This window comes from Cupressus sempervirens, chromosome 4 (assembly GCF_028749045.1).
Source record: "Cupressus sempervirens isolate cs-2001-9-10 chromosome 4, ASM2874904v1, whole genome shotgun sequence".
Classification (NCBI taxonomy): Eukaryota; Viridiplantae; Streptophyta; class Pinopsida; order Cupressales; family Cupressaceae; genus Cupressus; species Cupressus sempervirens.
The window spans coordinates 851,988,344-852,008,775 of NC_143121.1; positions in this window are offsets into that span (position 1 = coordinate 851,988,344).

Below are 20,432 nucleotides of genomic sequence, written 5' to 3' on the forward strand. Positions count from 1 at the left end.
CTTTTTTGAAATGCAGGGTCCACATGGGATGATACGTGACTTGCTATGAAGATTCTCCAAATTTGACTATTGGTGACCCATTCCAGGGTCTCATATTGTCTACATCTGGCAGGTTCCCTAACAATTTAGCCAAACCTGAGATGATCATGAAATTGTGGGTTTACAAAAAAGGGCTTTGCAAATTGTACCACAACTTTACCACAAAATATTGATTTCCCACTATTATTGTGTAGATTTTTTTCCATAGATGGGAAAATCTAAAGCCAAAACTCATGCTGATGCTTCGCTACCTATTGAAAAAAAGGTGTTGATGAGAAGATTTATACAAAGTCTTCGTGCAATGGTGGGTATTTTTTGCATGGGTTGAAAACCCAGTTGATTTTTTGACCAAACGTTAGGTGGAGGCCCTAAAATGCCTCATGAATGATGATGGGCTGGGACAAATCTATAGTTTGATACCAAATGATTCCCCAAACATACTCGTACATCAACTCCAAATCCTACACCTATGCTTGCTACTACACTTGCACTATGATCTGCGCCTATGCCCGCTGTCCCTCCCACTGCCATAATTCATAGTAAAAGGGTTTGTTTATGTAAAAATATGTTACTACATGAAACATGTTAGTTTTATCTCTTGTTTGTTGTATCCAATGTATTTTATACTTTATTTCTCATGTTAGTACATTTTTATTTTTGAAATGGACCTTTTTTTGCATGTTATTGTTAAAACTAATTCATTATATTTCTCTTTGATGAGCTCTATTTATTGATCCTTTTTGCTTGAATGGATTTTTCTTTTAAAGATTTGAGGTCAACGTTGGACTTGATATTTTTTATGCTTAATTTTTGAGATTGATGATTTTTTTTGAAAATGTAGCTCTTTTGAGCTATATTTTTCTACTCGATAGATTTTATATCTTTTTGACAAGGTGGGTATATTGTTGGCCTTATTGTTTGAGTGTGCTTTTATTTTTTCATTTTTTACCAATTGTGTTGACAATTCATTGGTATAACATCCTTGTAGTATAAATGAGTGGCTCAAGGTACTTATGCACAAAAACTGAAGGAAGACTGGGCAAATAGACCACATGATCCATTCACTACTAGGCTCTTTGCCTTTGAGCTATCGTCCCACTTTATGATCAATGCATCTTTTATAGGATATCTATTTATATTGTAATTAATTTTTTTGGATGATATGATCTCATTTTATGCCTTATTGTTGCAATTGATACATTCTATAGTTTATTGTTGAGGCCAATACATTTTTTTTTAAATTGAAGAATTTTGCACTTTTTTGCTGAAGTTATTATGGTTTATATAATATTTGATCAGATGAAAATTTTAAGCCATATTGTTTGAATGGATTGTTTTTAATATTTTTGATCAATTTGGTTGGTAGTTCAATGACATGATGTCCTTGTAGTATAAATGATTGGTTCAAAGTACTCACATCGAGTTACTCAAGGTAGTCTAGGGAAGCAAACCACGTTCCATTCACTACTAAGGTCCTCTACTTGCAAGCTATCAACACATCTGGTGACCAGTGCATCTTTTGATAGATTTTTTTAAAATCTCACAATTGATTTATTGTATCAAATGAGGTCATTTGATGTGTTTCTATTTTAACTGATACATTTTACACTTTATTTTTTAAAGCAATACATTTTATTTTGAAAAGGAAGCATTTTCTCACTTTATTGTTGAAGTCAATACATTTTATTTTTTATAGATGAGATAGAATATTTTAAGTCTTGTTGCTTGAATGATCATTTTAAATCAGATTCCTTACCAAATGGATTGATAGTTTGATGGTATAATATTCTTGTACTATAGATGAGTGGTTCAACGTACTCACCCTAAGTTACTCAAGACAAGCTAGAAAAAAGACAAAGATCCATTCACTACCGAGGCTCTTTGTCTTTGACCTATCTACCCTCTTTGTGACTAGGAAACTTATTTTAATTTAAAAATTGTTGAAAATAGATATTAATAATTTTAATTGGATTTCTTATTGGCTTCCATATAGAAGTACATTCGAAAAATGATATTTCCTACACTAATAATTTTGATAGAAATTCTATAAAGTATTTAGGTGGGATTTTTTCTTTAGTTAGTAAGATGGTGGGAAGTAGAAAATTATTTTGGATGATTCCATTATAAGATGTTTCAAATTATTGAAGGAGAAGGTGACTGAACAAAGTTCGTGATTGGAAATTTTTACTAATATATTCAAGCTTTAGGAAGATAGAAAAAGATCAATTCCTGCACATAGGATTATTATTATAGAGGTTAAGGAAAGAAAAACTAACAAAGAATGATAAAAGAGCTAGTGTTATGAAGATACCTAGTCTCTAGACCTAGTTATGCAAGGAGAAGGATTAAAAATGGATCTAGGAAGCTCAATGGTATTGTACTTTGTCTTCAAACCAAAAAGATGTTTGAAGTAAGAAGTTTTCATGGATTAGCAGGTATCTATGGAAATTTAATAGATATGGTTTGAGGGTTGTAAAATGTGTACATTATCTTGATTGATTATAAGTAGTAAAGTTGAATGCACTCTATATCAAAGAGGAAACTTTTGAAGAGGAAGAGAGTGCATTTTCTATTCAATCTTTTTATTTTGTGGGTAGTACATAGCCAAAGAAAGACAATGACATTGTATTAAATTGGATGAAGCTAATTATATGTGCTATTTTGCCAAAATAAGCTCCTTATATGATAACATCGGTGAGATATAATGATACCCATAGAAAAATGAAAGGGATTATTGATAACAAATAGAAAAAATAAAAGATTGGTACATGTTCTATGTTGTGGGTTTGACCTATTTTTCTCTTCTCTTACTCTTTCACAATTCCTATTGAGGCATTATGTTTGGCAAGGGAGGTGATGGTTTTCTAGGTGGAAGAGCTTGGAAACTTACCCATGTGGTCTTCTTAGATATTGGGTCAATCCATGAATTACTATTCCATTTGATTGTCTCTTCCTTTGCTAGTCCAATTGAGGTGGGATCATTTTCTACAAATGTGGAAAGGAGATTTGTTGCTAGGGAGTTGACTTTCTCTTGGAGATATTTTAGATATTTTGATAAGATGGTTTTGGGAGCCAATATAAAACCTAATATGAAGGTTTATGGAGTTTGTCCTAAATCCATGTTCCTTGTCCAAGGCTTGTATTCATATGAGGATAAGTATTTAAGACACACGAATATAAATAATGGGTAACATCAACTAAATATTGAAGAGAATTAGTAGAAGACAAATGTCAAAATAAAATGGTTTGTATTAGGGGCTAGTGTTTTTGTTTAGATTGCCAAATATCCAAGGTAATACAATATTATGTTAACAAGTTTTAAATAGAAGTGTAAAAAATGGATGCTAGAAAGGTAAGGGGTATCGTACTTTTTCTTCAAACTAAAAGTATGTTTGAAACAAGGAGTTTTCATGGATTATTAGGTATTTATGCAAATTTAATAGATATGGTTTAAGGCTTGCAAAATGTGTATGATTTTCTGAGTGATTATAAGTTGTAAAGGTGAATGCTAAGAGTACCCAGCGATGAAATTGATATTTGGGGTTGTTCATCACTTTTGTGAAGCATGGTGTTATTTTTTCATTCCTTTGAATGCTAATAACATTTCTATTTGGTTTCTTCAACATGTGGATACTATGCAGGTGGCTTTTTCCTTGTTGAAGAGTGTACTTTTCTTGTGTCTACGGTGCAGGTTTGCACTATTTTTAATCTTCTCTTCCTCTCTAACCATTCCTATTGAGGCAATTTTTATTTTGAAGGAGGTAATGGTTGTCTAGGTGTAGAAGGTTGAAATTAGCTACATGGTCTTCTCATGTTTTGTTTTCTTAGATGCATAGTTGATCCATGAATTAATTTTGCATTTGATTGTCTCCTCCTTTGCTAGTCCTATTGAGGTGGGATCCTTTTCTATTGAGGTGAAGAGGAGTTTTGTTGGTGGGGAGTTAACTTTCTCGTGGAGACATTTTACGTAATTTTATAATATGGCGTTGGGATCCAATGTAAAATTTAATATGAAGGTTTGGGGAGTTTTAAAGAAATCCTTGTTCCTTGTTCATTGCTTGTATTCCTGTAAGGATCAATTCTTTAGAAGAGCTAAGTTGATGCAGGAGTATTCTAGGTTGCCTTGTTATCCTGCTCATTTTTGTTCATTTTATTAGTGGTTTATGAGTTTGAGTTAATGCCGAGTTGCACTTGATGCTGAGGTCTAGTATTGACCAAGTTGTTTTGGCCAAGTGCATTTTTGGCGAGTTCTTTAGCAATCATGTTTATTATGATGACTGAGTTGTCTAGTGTTGTTTGAGTGTTCATGTATGTGCCAAGTGAACTAGTTTGAGTTGTTGATGCCTAGTTTCTTCTTAGACTGGGTTTTTCTATGATTGGTTCCCAGTATGAGCTGACTTGTGTATTTAATTCATAGGTTGTGATTTTAATGTAAGGATCTTGTCTTGGGATGTGTGCAAACTATTATGAGGTCTTCCTTATGCTATATTAATATCTTGAATCTTATATAAGTTGTTTTGGCAAGTATAAATAGGGGTGTCTAGGTTTAGGCTGAGTAGTGCATGAAAAAGTGTGAAGTCAAGAAAGCTAGAGAGTTAGAATGAAAGATTTGTAAAAATTCTAAGTCTGGGATTTTGCAAAATTTTGTTGGTCGTAACCCATAAGGCCTCATAGCCACACATTTATGGAGATAGTTTGATGAATCAATAAAGTATTTTTTGTTCCTTCCCTCCTTGGTGTTGATCCTTGTGTTATTTTCTTCCATTGTGTTTACTCTATAGGATGACTTCATCGTAAGGTGGGCCTTTGGTCCTAATTCTCAACCCTCCTTGCATCATAAATATTCTAGAAATGTGAACATAAAAAATGTGTAACATCAACTAAGAACTTGAGAGAATTAGGAGAAGACAAAAGTCAAAAGTCAAAATTGTTTATATTAGGAGCTAGTGATGCCATTTTCATTGACAAATGATCTAAGGTAATAAAATATTTTCTTAGCATGATTTTAATAGAATATATGTAGGTATTGTTTTCATTTTTAGCTTGACAAAATAATATTTATAGGAGACAAGGGGAGTGTTTCAAGAGTTAAAAAAAAGAAAAGAAGTGACGGTGGTGAATATAAAAAATTGATATTCTATGTAAAGAGTGCTAGTATCTTTTAGTTTTGTCGGAAGAAGGGTTGAAAATGAAGCTTGGGCATTTCAAGGGAATTTTAGACTTGGATTCATCGAGCATTATATTTATAACAAATATATTTCATAGAGTGATATATTTTGATATAGATTTTATTTAGGATTTATGTGGTATTCATTCTTTAGTTGCAAGTTGATGAAAGAAATTATAAGAGAGATTTTAGAAAACTGCAATAGATGATCTTTCAATTGTTGAAAGAGAAGGTGACAAAACATAACCTTTTCATGATTTTTTTTTTGGTAATTTCTTTGATTATTTATGAGACAAGAAAATACAATTTCTTAGATACAAGGTTATTATTATAGATGTTAAATGAATAAAAAATGACAATGAATGTGAATTTTTTTTTTTTTTTATCTAGAGAATATTTGGGTTTAGTTATGTGAGAAGGATTGCAAATATAAATAAGAAAGGTTGAGAGGATTGAAATTCATCCTTCTCCAAAAAGTGTGTTTCAAGCGAGGATTTTTAATGGGTTAACAAGTTCCAAATAAAATTTATTAGAGTTTTATTGGATATATTTTGTCCAGTCACTAGGGAAATAAAATAAGTAGAATATGATTTATTTGGGATGTAAGTGAGATAACTAGCGCAAGTTTGTTGGATCAAAAAAATAGTCCCGTGACATAATTTAGTGAAACTTTGAATGATGCAAAGATCACATTTTCTCTAATGATAGGAATTGATTTCCATCTCAAATGTGAACAAACTACAAAATTATAATGATTTACTTATATTGAGTGTTTTGTAAGATATATGGCATATAGTTCCCCAAAAGTAGTAACGTATTATTTTTGTACTACATAACTACTTATGATGTTGTTGTGTATTTTATGCAATTCCTCTAACTACACAAGAACAAAAAATAGAAGAGAATTCTTGAACTAAGTCGATTATTACCTAATATGTGAGCAATAATATACTAAGGTAAAGGAGTTGTAGCATCAAATCCTAGATTTTGAATGTGAATGCGAGAATGAAGTTAAGAGGTAGTGTGTGGAGAGACTACACAAGTGCATGGAAATCATTGGAGGAGGAATACATTTTTTCTTTTTCATATAAAAAACTTTACTCAAGGGAGGGGTTTGTCTTAGTAGCTATGAGTCCTTTTGTTGCCTCTATTGTAGCTTATTTGTGGAGTATCTTTTGTAAACCCAAGACTTTGGTGTCAATGGAATAGCCTCATTCTATCAAGCCCCTTCTCATGCAAAATTACTCAAGATATGCTAGGCAAGTAAATCTTTCTTTTTTCATTAGTGAAGTTTACTGCCATCAATCTATTTGTCCACATTGTAATCATATAGTATCTTATTGGATGAAACAATTTAGTTTCATCTCTTTTTTGTTGTTTGTTAATGCATGAAACATGTTAGTTTCATCTCTTTTTTGTTGTAGCTGATGCATTTTATACTTTATTTCTCATGTTAGTACATTTTTATTTTTGAAATAGACCTTTTTTAGCACATTATTATTAAAACTGATTTGTTATATGTCTCTTTAATGAGCACTATTTATCAATCCTTTTTTTTGAATTGATTTTTTTTTTAATAGATGTGAGGTCAATGTTGGACTTGATACTTTTTATGCTTAATTTTTGAGATTGATGATTTTTTGAAAATGTATCTCTTTTGGGCTTTATTGTTCTACTTGATAGATTTTATATCTTTTTGATGAGGTGGGCATATTTTAGGCCTTTTTGTTTGAGTGCTCTTTTTTTTCTTCATTTTTTACCAATTGGGTTGACATTTCAATGGTAGAACACCCTCATAGTATAAATTAGTGGTTCAAGGTACTTATGTAGGTAAACTGAAGGAAGATTGGGACCATGATATCCATTCACTACTAGGTTCTTTGTCTTTGAGCTATCATCCCACTTCATGACAGTGTATTTATTTTTTGAATATCTATTTCTATTGTAATTGATTTTCTTGTATGTTATGATCTTATTTTATGTCTTATTTTGTAATTGATACATTCTATACTTTATTATTAAGGCTGACACATTTTATTTTTTAAATGGAAGAATTTTTGGACTTTTTCGCTGAAGTTATTATGGGTAATATATTATTGATTAGATGAAAATTTTTAAGCCATGTTGTTTGAATGGATTTTTTTTTACATTTTTGATCAATTTGATTGGTAGTTCAATGGGTTGACATCCTTGTAGTATAAATGATTGGTTCAAAGTACTGATACCAAGTTACTCAAGGTAGACTAGGCAAACATACCACATTCCATTCACTACTAAGGTCCTCTACTTGCAAGCTATCAACACATTTGGTGACTAGTGCATCTTTTGATGGGAATTTGTTTATCTCACAATTAATTTATTGCATGAAATGAGGTCATTTTAAGTGTTTTTGTTTAAATTGATACATTTTATGCTTTATATTTTAAAGCAATACATTTTATTTTGAAAAGGAAGCATTTTCTCACTTTATTGTTGAAGTTGATACATTTTATTTTTTTTAGATGAGATCAAATATTTTAAGCCTTATTGCTTGAAGGATTTTTTAAATCACCTTTCTTACCCAATGGATTGATAGTTTGATGGTATAATATTCTTGTATTAAAGATGAGTGGTTCAACATACTCACCTTAAGTTACTCAAAATAAACTAGAAAAAGGACAAAGATCCATCGACTACTGAGGCTCTTTGTCTTTGACCTATTCACCCACTTGGTGACTAGGACACTTATTTTATCTGAAAAACAATTGAAAATGGATATTGAGAATTTTAAGGGGATTATATATTGGCCTCCATATAGAAGTACATTTAAAGAATTGCTATTTCCTATTATAATACATTTTGATAGAAATTCTATAAAGTATTCATGTGGAATTTGTGCTTTACTCACTAAGATTGTAACACTACTACTAACAATACCAATATAAATGAATCCAACAACAAGTACAAAGTACATAATATTTTTTTTATTTAACTCTACTTAATACAAGTACAAGTATACAGATTGAACTATTCTCAATCTGAAAACCTCTAAATACAAGTAAACATCATCCAAATATGATTCCAAAAAGATTCTAAAACATATTGAGTTTAGTACAATAATGGAGTACAATCTCATCCTTAAATGTCTATGTCCAAAATATGGACCCTACAAGCAAATGAATAATGTTTCAAGAAGAACTTCAATAAGCATCTTTAGCTACTTGTAAACTCGAAGCACTTGGAAACACACAGGATGCAACAAAACAAAAGAGGGCTCAGTATACATTGAGTAGAAAAACATAATCCATCTGCATGCATGTTAGTCCAAACATAAACAAAAACATAATGCAGATATCTATTTTACTATAACATAGTGCAATTCCAAAATTAATATGCAAGAAGTAAACCTTTACTCATTATTGCAAAATTAAACTTGCACTAAGAATAATATGTAAATGAAACATATATATACTAAGGTGTCATCATTATGGCACTAAGATACTGCATCCATGTATGGTATGCTCATAGTCAACACATAACGGGTTTCTCTATTATACTTGTCAACGACATAATAGAGAAATGCCTTGTTCTTTGTACTTAACCATATAGGTTTAAGTCATAGGTAAGGCTAATTATCTATTAATATGTAATTAACCCACCCAATTTCATTTAATATTATCACTAAATTTAAATTACTGAATAGGATAAATCGTATTCAGCCACCTCGATAAATGTTCATCACAGCTATTCTTAAACACACTTCAAACAGATTTACTAGGAATGCACATGTAATGAATAACAATTCAGTGTAACATGTAATACTACATTCCTTATCAAATTGAAACACATCCACTTCTGCCAATTCTGAAAGTATACTTAGGTCATTACAGCAACAGAAACCAAAACTATAGTATCAAGATCACATAAATATAATCAAACTGACTTAATGGTTTAATGATATTTACCAAACCTTAATACTATACAATTGAACCCTGCTGACATAACAATCTAAACTTATCCCTCGAAATGACTAAGCTATTAAAATTAAAGTAATTATGATAACAATTAAATTTCATCAAACATATATCATAAATTCACCTTTTATTTGAAAACAACTTTTCTTTTCAATAATGAACTCTAAACAGTTCTGAATTCAAATATATAACAGAATACATCTTTTGAATAAAAGATTTCTATTTCATAACATTTTATTTCAAAGAAATGTATAAATGCTAATGAAATAATTCTTATTAATTTTAGCATTATTGACAGATTTCCTATCGTCTAGATTCAGTCAATGCCTATACAGAGATCAAAATAATGATGCTATTTTAACATCTATATATTACATTATCCAAATGTAAATTATTATTTTTTATGAAAAGCTCTCATGTTATATTTTCAAAATTTTACACAAACTGTTTAACAATATGTCATTACCCTGTTCTAACTATATTTTAGCTTTCAAAAATACAAATTAGACACCATATCATAATGTCATTCTCTGTCAGTAATTGAAAACAATCAGATCACAAAATCCTTTGAAAATGTGTAATAGGAATCGACTAATACTATTGACAAGTTTTCTACCGTCTGTTCTCACCAATCAAATTACAACCTAAAGTTCCATATCGATATTATAACCAATTGTTTACAAAATGCGTCGAACAACAATTTTTTTTTAATACATAGTTTTTCTATAACTTTATACCTAAACTTGTATGCACTACTAGGGTAAATAACTATACCAGAATCAAATGCAAACCATTTGACTAAAAGACCAGACCAAACCTCATTAACACTGTTCGAGACACATTCTCAAAACTGATAACATCCATAGGTACACAATACATAGTGATCTCCAAGACACATATAACATAGTAAAAACCCATTTGCACACAACATAATCGAAAGAAATTTACATTCTCATATTAATTAATCATAGTGATATGTTAAACATAGAGTTCGGCTATATGAAACCGACAACTGTGAGCTAGTTGACAATAAACAACAAAGCCCAAACATATCCATGTTGCCCAAGCATACTTCCATAATCTCCCTCGAGTATGGGAACAAACATTGCTCAAAAAAAATCTCTGAACCATGCCTACTTCCAGGCTCGAGAGTTGATTATGCAAATATACTTCAGAACATTATTGAATCACACTCCTAACATTCCTGTTTTAAAATTAAATATAGTAGTAAGAGAGAAAGAAGGGATAGAGAATGCCCCTACTTGAGACATAGTAGATGGCAACGCTTGACACAAAGATCTTCAACAACGCTTGCTCCAAAGCCTGAAACGCCAAATCAAACCTCACTTCTAGACTAAGAACACTGTCTAACTAGCATACATCCGTGATACAGAAGAGACTGAAATGAAAAGCAATGGAAAATATTGCTATGAGCAAATTAACCGTGCTCATTTTTCATAAGAAAGTTTCTCCTTCCAACTAAAACCTTTCATGTTGCTGTCTCTTCAGCAACAAAACACAGATGTAACACTTCATAGAGAAAAAAGGCCAATTTGCCGGCAATATTTTCGTAGAAACCAAACTCACAATTGAAATGGACAACCAAGAACTTTAGTGCCTTAATGGCCTTACTATAATGCACATTCAATGCACTTCAATTATGCTCAGAGTCGTGTATACGACAGATTCAAAGCCACCGCCAAAGTTGGCTTTTAAAAACAATGCATAATTCCCTAAGTTATTGCATTTGAAACCCTTTAGGGTTTTAGGGAAATAAAATCCTTTAATCAACAAAATATATGTATTCTATGAAAGCCACGTACTAACATTAATGTTGTCATAAAGAATTTAAATTATGGTAACATAAACTATTTCCAATCATGAAATATAATATGTAAACCTGTATTTAATTTAAAACTTTTCAAATGCTTTATCTGAAATATTTTATCTAATGTCTTTACACAAAAGTAACAAAACTAGAGAATTAGACATTAATTCTTACTACTTCAGAGAGTACATAAAGTTCTTAAATTATCAGCAATAGTCACATGTCCCAAGGACATTACCTTAACCAAGTATTGCAAATGAAACAACATAAAATCTGAAAGATACTTCAAATAGTAAAATTTTAATATGCAGAAAAACCCTAAGTAGTGGTTAGGCATGACAAAGATGGTGAGATGAAGTAGAAGATTATTTTGGACAATTGCATTATAACATGCTTTCAATTATTGAAGGAGAAGGTGACTCAACATAATCTGTGAATGAATTTTTTTACTAATATAATTGAGTTTTAGGAAGACATAAATAGATTAATTATTGCACATAGGATTGTTATTATAGAGGTTAAAGGTAGAAAAATTGAAGATGAAATAGAAAAAATTTGAGCGGTCATGGAGGAGAGGGCTCTAAAACTTGGTCCTTAAAGCCCTTGAATATATCCTTGGTACAGGGGATTTATGGCCTTGCCCTCAACTAGGACAATAAGCTATCTCCAAAAATTAATACTAGTGGTGTTTATTAACTCTAACAATGACGATCCCTCTATATCATATTCGACATTGTCTAAAGAAGGTGGCAATCTTCATGGCGAACATGGAAAAATCTCCACTTGCAGTGCAAGTAGAAGAAATGAGAATTCCTTCAAAAATTTCCTCCAAGGATCCCCATTTATTCTCGTAGAGGTAAAATTTGTGAGAAGCGTTGACCATAAAACCCTTGAAGGAAATAAAGGTAAGGATCTATCATTACCTGAGTTTTTCATTAAGCCTAATGAACATATAAAGCTAGTAATTAAGAAGGAAAATAAAAAATTAAAGAATACTAATCTTTTTTGCCACCACAAATTCATCTAACATGCCATCAAGGAATTTTTTAAATAGTTGGTTCCATAATTTTTGGGGGAAAAAAACTAGGGCATCCTTTCTCCTTTTATCATATGCTACATAAGGGTTTATATATTTTAGTTTTCTAGAATCCTGCATCCCAAAAAGTAGTGGTTGATAAACAATTTTGGAGGGCTAGTAATGGTGAGTTTAGAACCCTATTGTGGTCTTTGGATTTTTCCAACAATGGGGTTCTTTCTCATGCCAACCCTCGATGGATTATCATTAGGAATTTCCCTTTGTATACTTGGAACTTTATCCCTCAATTGTTGGAACCTATTGGTAGGGTTCTTAGGGTGAACCACTCTAATACCTTAATTCCAATGTGGATATTAAAGTACTCATATCCATCTATTTGGGAGTAGTTAGACTAGATAGTATGTGCTTTATTCTTGGTGATTCTTCTATTAAGTGCCCTATTGTTTACATGAGAAACCTCAATGCTTGCTATCTCTATAGGAAAGAAGGACACATAAGTAAAGATATTCCTTTAATACCTAAGAAGCCTAACCTTAAGAAGGGTAATGATGCTACGAGACAACCACCTAAAGTGAAGTCAGTTATTGTGCCTAGGCCTCCTAAACAAATCTCTATTGACCCTAATTGTTCCTTATGGCTAAAGGATGCAAATAATATTAGAGCCTCCCTAGATATTTTGAAAGGTAAATTTGTTAAGCCTTCTACTGAGTTGGAGTCTAATGCTTCATCCTCTCCCTTGGAAGAATTTCAATCTCTTCCCAAGGTTCACACCATTGACTTTGGGCTTGAGGCTAATCCCTTTGCTAATAAGGATTTTCTTTTGAATGTCGAACAATTGGTGCTAAGATCTATTAATGAAAAAGATGTTGAGATGAATAAAGTGGTCTGGCACCTTGCAAAGAAGTCTTTCTCCATCCCCATTTGGGGTAGCCAGGAGCCTATGTGCCATTTTCCTATTACCCCCATTAAACTTAGTATCTTGGAGGAAAATCAAGAGCTTGCACCCCTAAAAGACCCCATTTTGGGTTGTCTTAGTAAGGATGAAAGACTACATGACTTTTCTATGGTTGTTATTCCTACAACCTTAGATAAACTTTTTATGGTAGAGAGAGGGGACCAAAATTTTGATCATGCATTGGTAGGGGGTAATAAAAAAGAATGTGAGATATTGTCTCTTGGAACACTTGAAAATGATGGTGGGGAAGGCTTTTCTATTGGTGTCAATCCTGGCTAAGGAAGATTTTGTGTTTAACTCTAGTACACCCGAGGAGAATAGAAGATCCAAGAAGCATGAACCATTGATATTAGATAATGGTGAAGTGGTTTGGAGGAAAAAAGGAAGGCCTTCCTTGTCGATTGGTAATCCTAAGCCTTGCAAGATTGCTAGGATAAAAATTCCTAATTGTTTCAAATTTTTCCTATCCCCCATGGAAACTAAAAAGTAATATTTTCCATGGATATCCTAAAACTAGCATCTTGGAATGTCAGAGTTTTGGAATCTTCTGACATGAAATATGTTGTTAAAATATTCCTTAGATGGATCAAGAAAAAATGACATCATTATTTTGCAAGAAGTGAAATCTCTTAGATGTGCATTAGATATTACCCTTAAATGTGTATAGAAAGATGTTGTTTCAGTATCTACAAATCATTTGAGAGGAAAAGGTGGCACATCCATCCAAAATGGAGGAATCTCATTGAAAAGAAAGGGTTCTTCCATTGCAATAAAGCCACCTAGGTCTCTTTTAAATCAAAAAAGTTTGAATTTGGATTTTTTTCCATTTATGCCTCTAATGAGCACACTAATAGAATCATCTTATGGAAATGGCTCTCTAGCCTACCCAACATCCCATGGATCTTAGCATGAGATTTCAATATGGTTGAAAGGGCATATGATGAAGTAGGAGGACTTAATTTGGAATGGAAGGGTAATGAGAAATACTTTTGGAATAGACTTATATCAAATCTCAATCTATCTAATTGATCCCCTTGTTAAACTAAAGAACCAATCCAAAGGGATATGGTTCACATGGTTTGATATCCAGAAGGGTAATAGAAGGATACAATAGAGACTGGATAGAATCTACTTTGATAAACATGTCTTCAGCTACTCTAAACCCTTAGATGACAACCTTGTTAAAGTTCTCCCCTTTACTTTTATAAAATCTTGTTCTCCTTAGAAGATATTGAGTATAACATGAATCAAGCTAGGGATAAAATTTCCAATATTATTCCTAGAAAGTTGTCAAAACATGACTCTTTGCACCTTGGAATCCCTATTTCTATCATGGAGATCAGCTCTGTGATCTCTTTTATGGGTAAGGAGAAGACCCCTGGTCCAGATGGTGTTACTATAGAATTCTTCCAAACTAGTTCCCTATGTATTAGCCTAGTGTTGAAGGATGTCTATTATTTTTCTATGGAACAAGGTTCTTTGGGAAAAAATATTAATACAAGAGTGATTAAGTTGATTCATAAAGGAGGAGACAAAACACTTATTAAGAACTGGAGACCAATCACACTTCTTAAAGTGGTTTATAAAAATATAGCCAAGATTCTAGCCTTAAGAGTTGAAAACATTCTCCCTAAGATCATCAATCCTATACAAATAGGTTTTGTGAAAGGCATATACATTCTTGAGAATGCCATCACATATTGTGAGACTTTGTAGTGGGCAAAAACTCACACTAAAATGTGGGGATGCTACTAATAGACTATGAGAAGACATATGATAGGGTGGAATGGGAATTTATTTTAATGACACTAGAAGCTCTTGGATTTCCTGTAGCTTTATCCCATATAGTTGAAACTCTTATGAAGGATGCTAGAGCTACTGTGGAAGTCAATGGAAATAGATCTAATTTTTCTCACTATTAAGATCGATTAGACAAGGTTTCCCTTTAGCTCCAGTCTTATTTTCTATTGGTATTGACTCTCTACACTATCTTCTTAGGGATTCTTCTCTTTTCCTTAGAGTTTAGTGGCCTAATCTCTCGAATAAGGAATAGATCTCTAATGTTCACTTTGTAGATGATACAACCATTTTGTTTATTTTAGAAGAGGAGAATATGGAACACTTGATGAATAACTTAGACCTATTTTTTCATTCCTCAGACAACAAAATCTCCATATCTTAATCATTCTTGTTAGGGTGGGAACTATCTCCTTCTCCTTGGTATATAAAATTTGGCATTGCTTGGGGAGGGGGGTGCTTCTCATGTTGTGAGATATTTGGGAATTTCATTTGTAGTCAGCCCTAATATCAATGATATGTGGAATTGGATTAGAGATAAAATTACTACTAAAATCAACAAGTGGAGCCATTTTTACCTTTGCTTTGCTAGAAGAATGCAAGTATGTCAGAAAATTATCTCTTCTTACTTGGTGTACTTCTCTTCAGTCTAGATGTTTAATGTCAATCAGTTTGAGATTCTTCAAAAGATTACCATAGATTTTCCTTTGGTCAGATGGGAAAGTGGACAAAAGAACACATGTAGTCAAATGGGATTGGTGCATGAAAAGTAAAGAACTTGGTAGCCTAGGGTTGAAAGATCTTAGACAACAAGGTATAGCTTTGGTGGTCAAATGGGTTGAAAAAGTAGTCCAAGGGGAGGATACATGGAAAGTGCTTATAAGGCATAATCTTAGTAGAGGGCATCCTTGTGGTGCCAAATTTTGGGACAATTTAGCTAATTTGGATTTCTTGACATTGGAATCAAGAACCCTGGTGGGAGGTTCTAATGCTTTCAAATCCTTGTGAAAAAGCTGGGCATATGTTAGACTAGTTTTTGGAAAGATTTAGAGAACAAAGGAGGGAAATATATGAGGTGCTAAAGGTTCTATCTAGTGGAACTTGAAAAGTAAGTCTAAACCTTTGGCTATGGTTCGAGGATGTTCTACTAAGAAATGGGCTAGGAAAAACATATGCACATTTGAGGATATCCTTTGGGATTGAATGCTGATATGGTGGGATGAAGTAAAAGACAAATATCTTCTTCCGTCTTCCCATTGGAGGATGTACTATCTAGTGAAAAAATCCCTGGAGGAAGTTGGTGTCAAACCCCTTTGTTGCACCCCCTCCTCTTGTTGTTTCCTCCTACGATAGCTGGACTCTACCCTGATTGAGCTTGTCAAATACAAATATGTCTATTCTTTTTCCTTTAGCTTGCACTCCTATTCTTGATCACCTTAATTTATGCTAGAGCCTTGACCTCACCCATGCTGAGTGGAGGTAAATTTTGTCTAATTATCAATCATGACCCATTGAACCTAAAGTTTCTTATTTTTTGTGGAGATTTCTACTGCATGAGTTGCTTTTCAAGAAACTGGGGGGAGAGCATAACATATGTTACATCTGCAGATAACTTGAATTTGTCCTCCATATTTTTTTTGCCATGGAGATCTGAGAAAAGTTTGGGTTCAAACTTGATGGCAATTTTTCTATTGATAATATCATTTTTGGCAAAATTTGTGGTAGCAATAAATGGTCTAATATGTTCTAGTCTATTCTTTCCTTTGTTATTCTTTGGTTTCTATGGAAATATAGGAACGACAAAATATTTTAGAGTAAAAGTAGATGCCTTACGGAGTCTCTAAGAAAACTCATACATGTTGATGTTTCTTTGCAAGTCACTACTATTATTGAGATTAAAGAAAGTCTGTTCCTCCAATAACTAAAGGATGGGAAATGTATTATGGAAAAGAAAGATCTTACCCATGGGTACACTATTGCTAAGGATGATATTAGTCTCTTCAACATGTCAATTTGAAACCTTACAAAAGCTGAATAAGGAAAGGAATTGGAAGAGGAAGCTAGAGGATAAAGATATTCTGCTCAACATGCCTTCTCCAATTTGATTCACTACTCTGGAGTCTACTGAGGAGGAGGAAGAATAGCTTCAAAATCTAGGTTTATGTTATTTCATTTTTGGTATATATGTCGATATGTATATGGGTATTATAGTTGTGAAAATTTCCTATCTGATATAACTTTCAAATTCAGGCAATCTCGTATATGGTCCCTTATTTTTGTATGAACTCTTTTATTATTTCTTAATATGAATAGTAAAAACTGACAATGAATGAGAAAAGAGCTAGTGTTATGAAGATACCTAGTCTATATATTTGGTTATGCAAGGAGAAGGATAAAAAATGGATGCTAGAAAGGTCAATGGTATTGTACTTTATCTTCAAACCAAAAACATATTTGAAATAAGCTATTTTCATGGATTAGTGAGTATCTATAGAAATTTAACATATATGGTTGAAGTGTTGGAAAATTTGTGCATTCTCTTGAGTGATTATAGGTAGTAAAGTTGAATGCACTTTATATCAAAGAGAAAAAATTTGAAGAGGAGGAGAATGCATTTTTTATTCAATCTTTTTTATTTTGTGGCTAGTACATTGCCAAAGAAAGACAAGGGCATCATGTTCCACTGGATGAAGCTAATGCTATGTGCTATTTTGCCAAAATAAGCTCCTTATACGATGACACCAGTGAGATATAATAAGACCTATATAAAAATGGAGGGGGTGATTGATGACAAATTCAAAAGACAAAGCCTCGGTAAATGTTCAATGTTGTGGGTTTGACCTATTTTAATCTTCTCTTACTCTTTCACAATTCATATTGAGGCATTATTTTTCTTGAGGGGGGTGATGGTTTCCTAGGTGAGGGAGATTGAAAAATTACCCATGTGGTCTTCTTAGATGCGGGGTCAATCCATGAATTACTCTTCTACTTGATTGTCTCCTCTTTTCTTGTCTTATTGAGGTGGGATACTTTTCTATTGAGGTGTAGAGGAGATTATTTACTAGATTTGACTTTCTCTTGGAGATATTTTACATATTTTGATAATATGGTTTTGGGAGCCAATGTAAAACCTAATATGAATGTTTAGGGAGTTTGTTAGAAATCCTTATTTCTTGTTGAGGGGCCATATTCCTATGAGGACAAGTATTTAAGACACATGAATATAAACAATGGGTAACATCTACTAAGAATTGGAGAAAATTACTAGAAGAAAAAAGTCAAAATAAAAATGGTTTGTATTAGGGGTTTGTGTGTTTGTTTGCACTGCCAAATATCTAATGTCATAAAATATTTTGTTGGCAAGTTTTAAATAGAAGGGTAAAAATGGATGCTAGAAAGGTCAAGGGTATTGTACTTTTTCTTCAAACCAAAAGTATGTTTGAACCAAGGATTTTTCATGGAGTAGTGTGTATTTATGGAAATTTAATAGATATGGTTTAAGGGTTGAAAAATGTGTGTGATTTCCTAAGTTATTATAAGTAGTAATGTTGAATGCTAAGAGTTATTTTCAATGGAATTTTCATTTGGGGTTGTTCCTAACTTTTGTGAAGCATGGTGTTATTTTGTTGTTCCTTTGAATGCCAATAATATTTCTATTTTCTTTCTTCAACATGAGGACACTATGCAGGTGAATTTTTCCTTGTTTAGGGGTGTACTTTTCTTGTGTCTATGGTGTAGGTTTGAACTATTTTTCTCTTCTCTTCCTCTTTCACCATTCCTATTGAGGCAGTTTCTATTTTGAAGAAGGTGATGGTTGTCTAGGTGGAGAAGGTTGAAAAGTTAGCTACGTGGTCTTCTCATGTTTAGTTTTATTAGATGTGTGGTTGATCCATGAATTAATTTTTCATCTGATTGTCTCCTCCTTTGGTAGTCCTATTGAGGTGGGATCCTTTTCTATTGAGGTGAAGAGAAGTTTTGTTGGTGAGGAGTTAACATTATCTTGGAGACATTTTATAGAATTTTATAGTATGGTTTTGGTATCTAATGTAAGACCCAATATCAAGGTTTGGGGAGTCTTTTTAGAAATCCTTGTTCCTTGTTCATGGCTTGTATTCCTATTAGGATTAACTCTTTAGAAGAACCAAGTTGATATAGGAGAATCCTAGGTTAACTTGTTATCCTTCTTATCTTTGTTTATTTTTCTAGTTGTTTTTAAGTTCCAGTTAGTGCCAAGTTGCACTTGATGCTAAGCTCCATTATTGACTAAGTTGTTGTATTGGTCAAGTGTAGTTATTCTAAGTTAAATATCAATTGAACTTCTTGTGATGACTAAGTTATCTAGTATTGATAGAGAATTCATGTATGTGCTGAGTAAACTTGATTGAGTTACTAATGCTTGGTTCCTTCTTTAACTATGTTAGTCTGTGATCCATTCCCAATACGAGCTCACTTGTGTATTGAATTCAAGGGATGTGAATTTAATGTAAGGATCTTATCTTGGGATGTGTGTTGAGATAATGGGTGTTGCACACATTGCATAATATTTTTATATTGTATTGCTTTATTACGTAATATTGTACCTAGATGGATGTGCAAAATGTAAAGATTCCCATGGGATATACTTGATGAGTTGTATTGTAACATTGTGATAATATTTCATGTAATTATTTAATATTGGGGAAAAGAATTAAATTTCTAATATTAAATGTGGGTTCAATGGGTTAGGTAGCACATGGTTTTAGCACATGGTTTATGTAATATCACTTGGTGGTTTTGTGGGACTTGCTGCTGTATAAGTAGCCACAAGGGTAGTTGTTGTAAAAAGAAAAAGAAGGCAAAAAGGGAAAGAGTCAAGTGGGACAAGACTTGATAGGTTAGCCAAGGGAGCATTTGTGAAGGTTGGAAGCATGGCATGGGATGCATGGATTCATGCTTGTTCACATGGATTGCTTGGTTATGGCTATGGCTTTGAAGGCTTCCATGGTTGTATTGTAATGGTGTTTTTGATGAATAACACATGGTGATGGATGCTTTTTGGAGGCTAAGTTTTTCCCTCAGTGAGGTTTTCCCAGGCTATATCTCGTGTCACATTTTGTGGGTATGTTGTGTATTCTCTTGCATGTGGATTTCAATTGCATATTCATTTAAGATCTATTATGGGTTATGTGGAAATGGTTATATTCTTTGTTGCAAGTTTCCTTATAGTGTGTAGACTGTTATGAGGTTTGCCTTATGTTATGTTAAGACCTAGAATCTTTTGAAATATTTTTTGGAAAGTAGAAATATGGGTGTCTTAGTCTAGGTTGAGTAATGGGTGAAAAAGTGCAAAGTCAAGAAACCTAGAGAGTTAGAATGAAGGATTTGTGAAAATTCTAAGTCTAGGATTTCATAAATTTTTTTTGGCCATAACAAGGTAGGCCTCATAGCCGCACATGTATGTAGAAATTTGATGAATCAATAAAATATTTTCTATTCCTTCCCTCCTTGGTGTTGTTCCTTGTGTTGTTTGCTTCCATTGTATTTACCTTGTAGGGTGGCTTCATTGTAAGGTGTGCCTTTGGCCCTGATTATCAACCCTCGTTGCATTATATATATTTTAGAAATGTGAACATAAAAATGGGTAACATTAACTAAGAACTTGAGAGAATTAGTAGAAG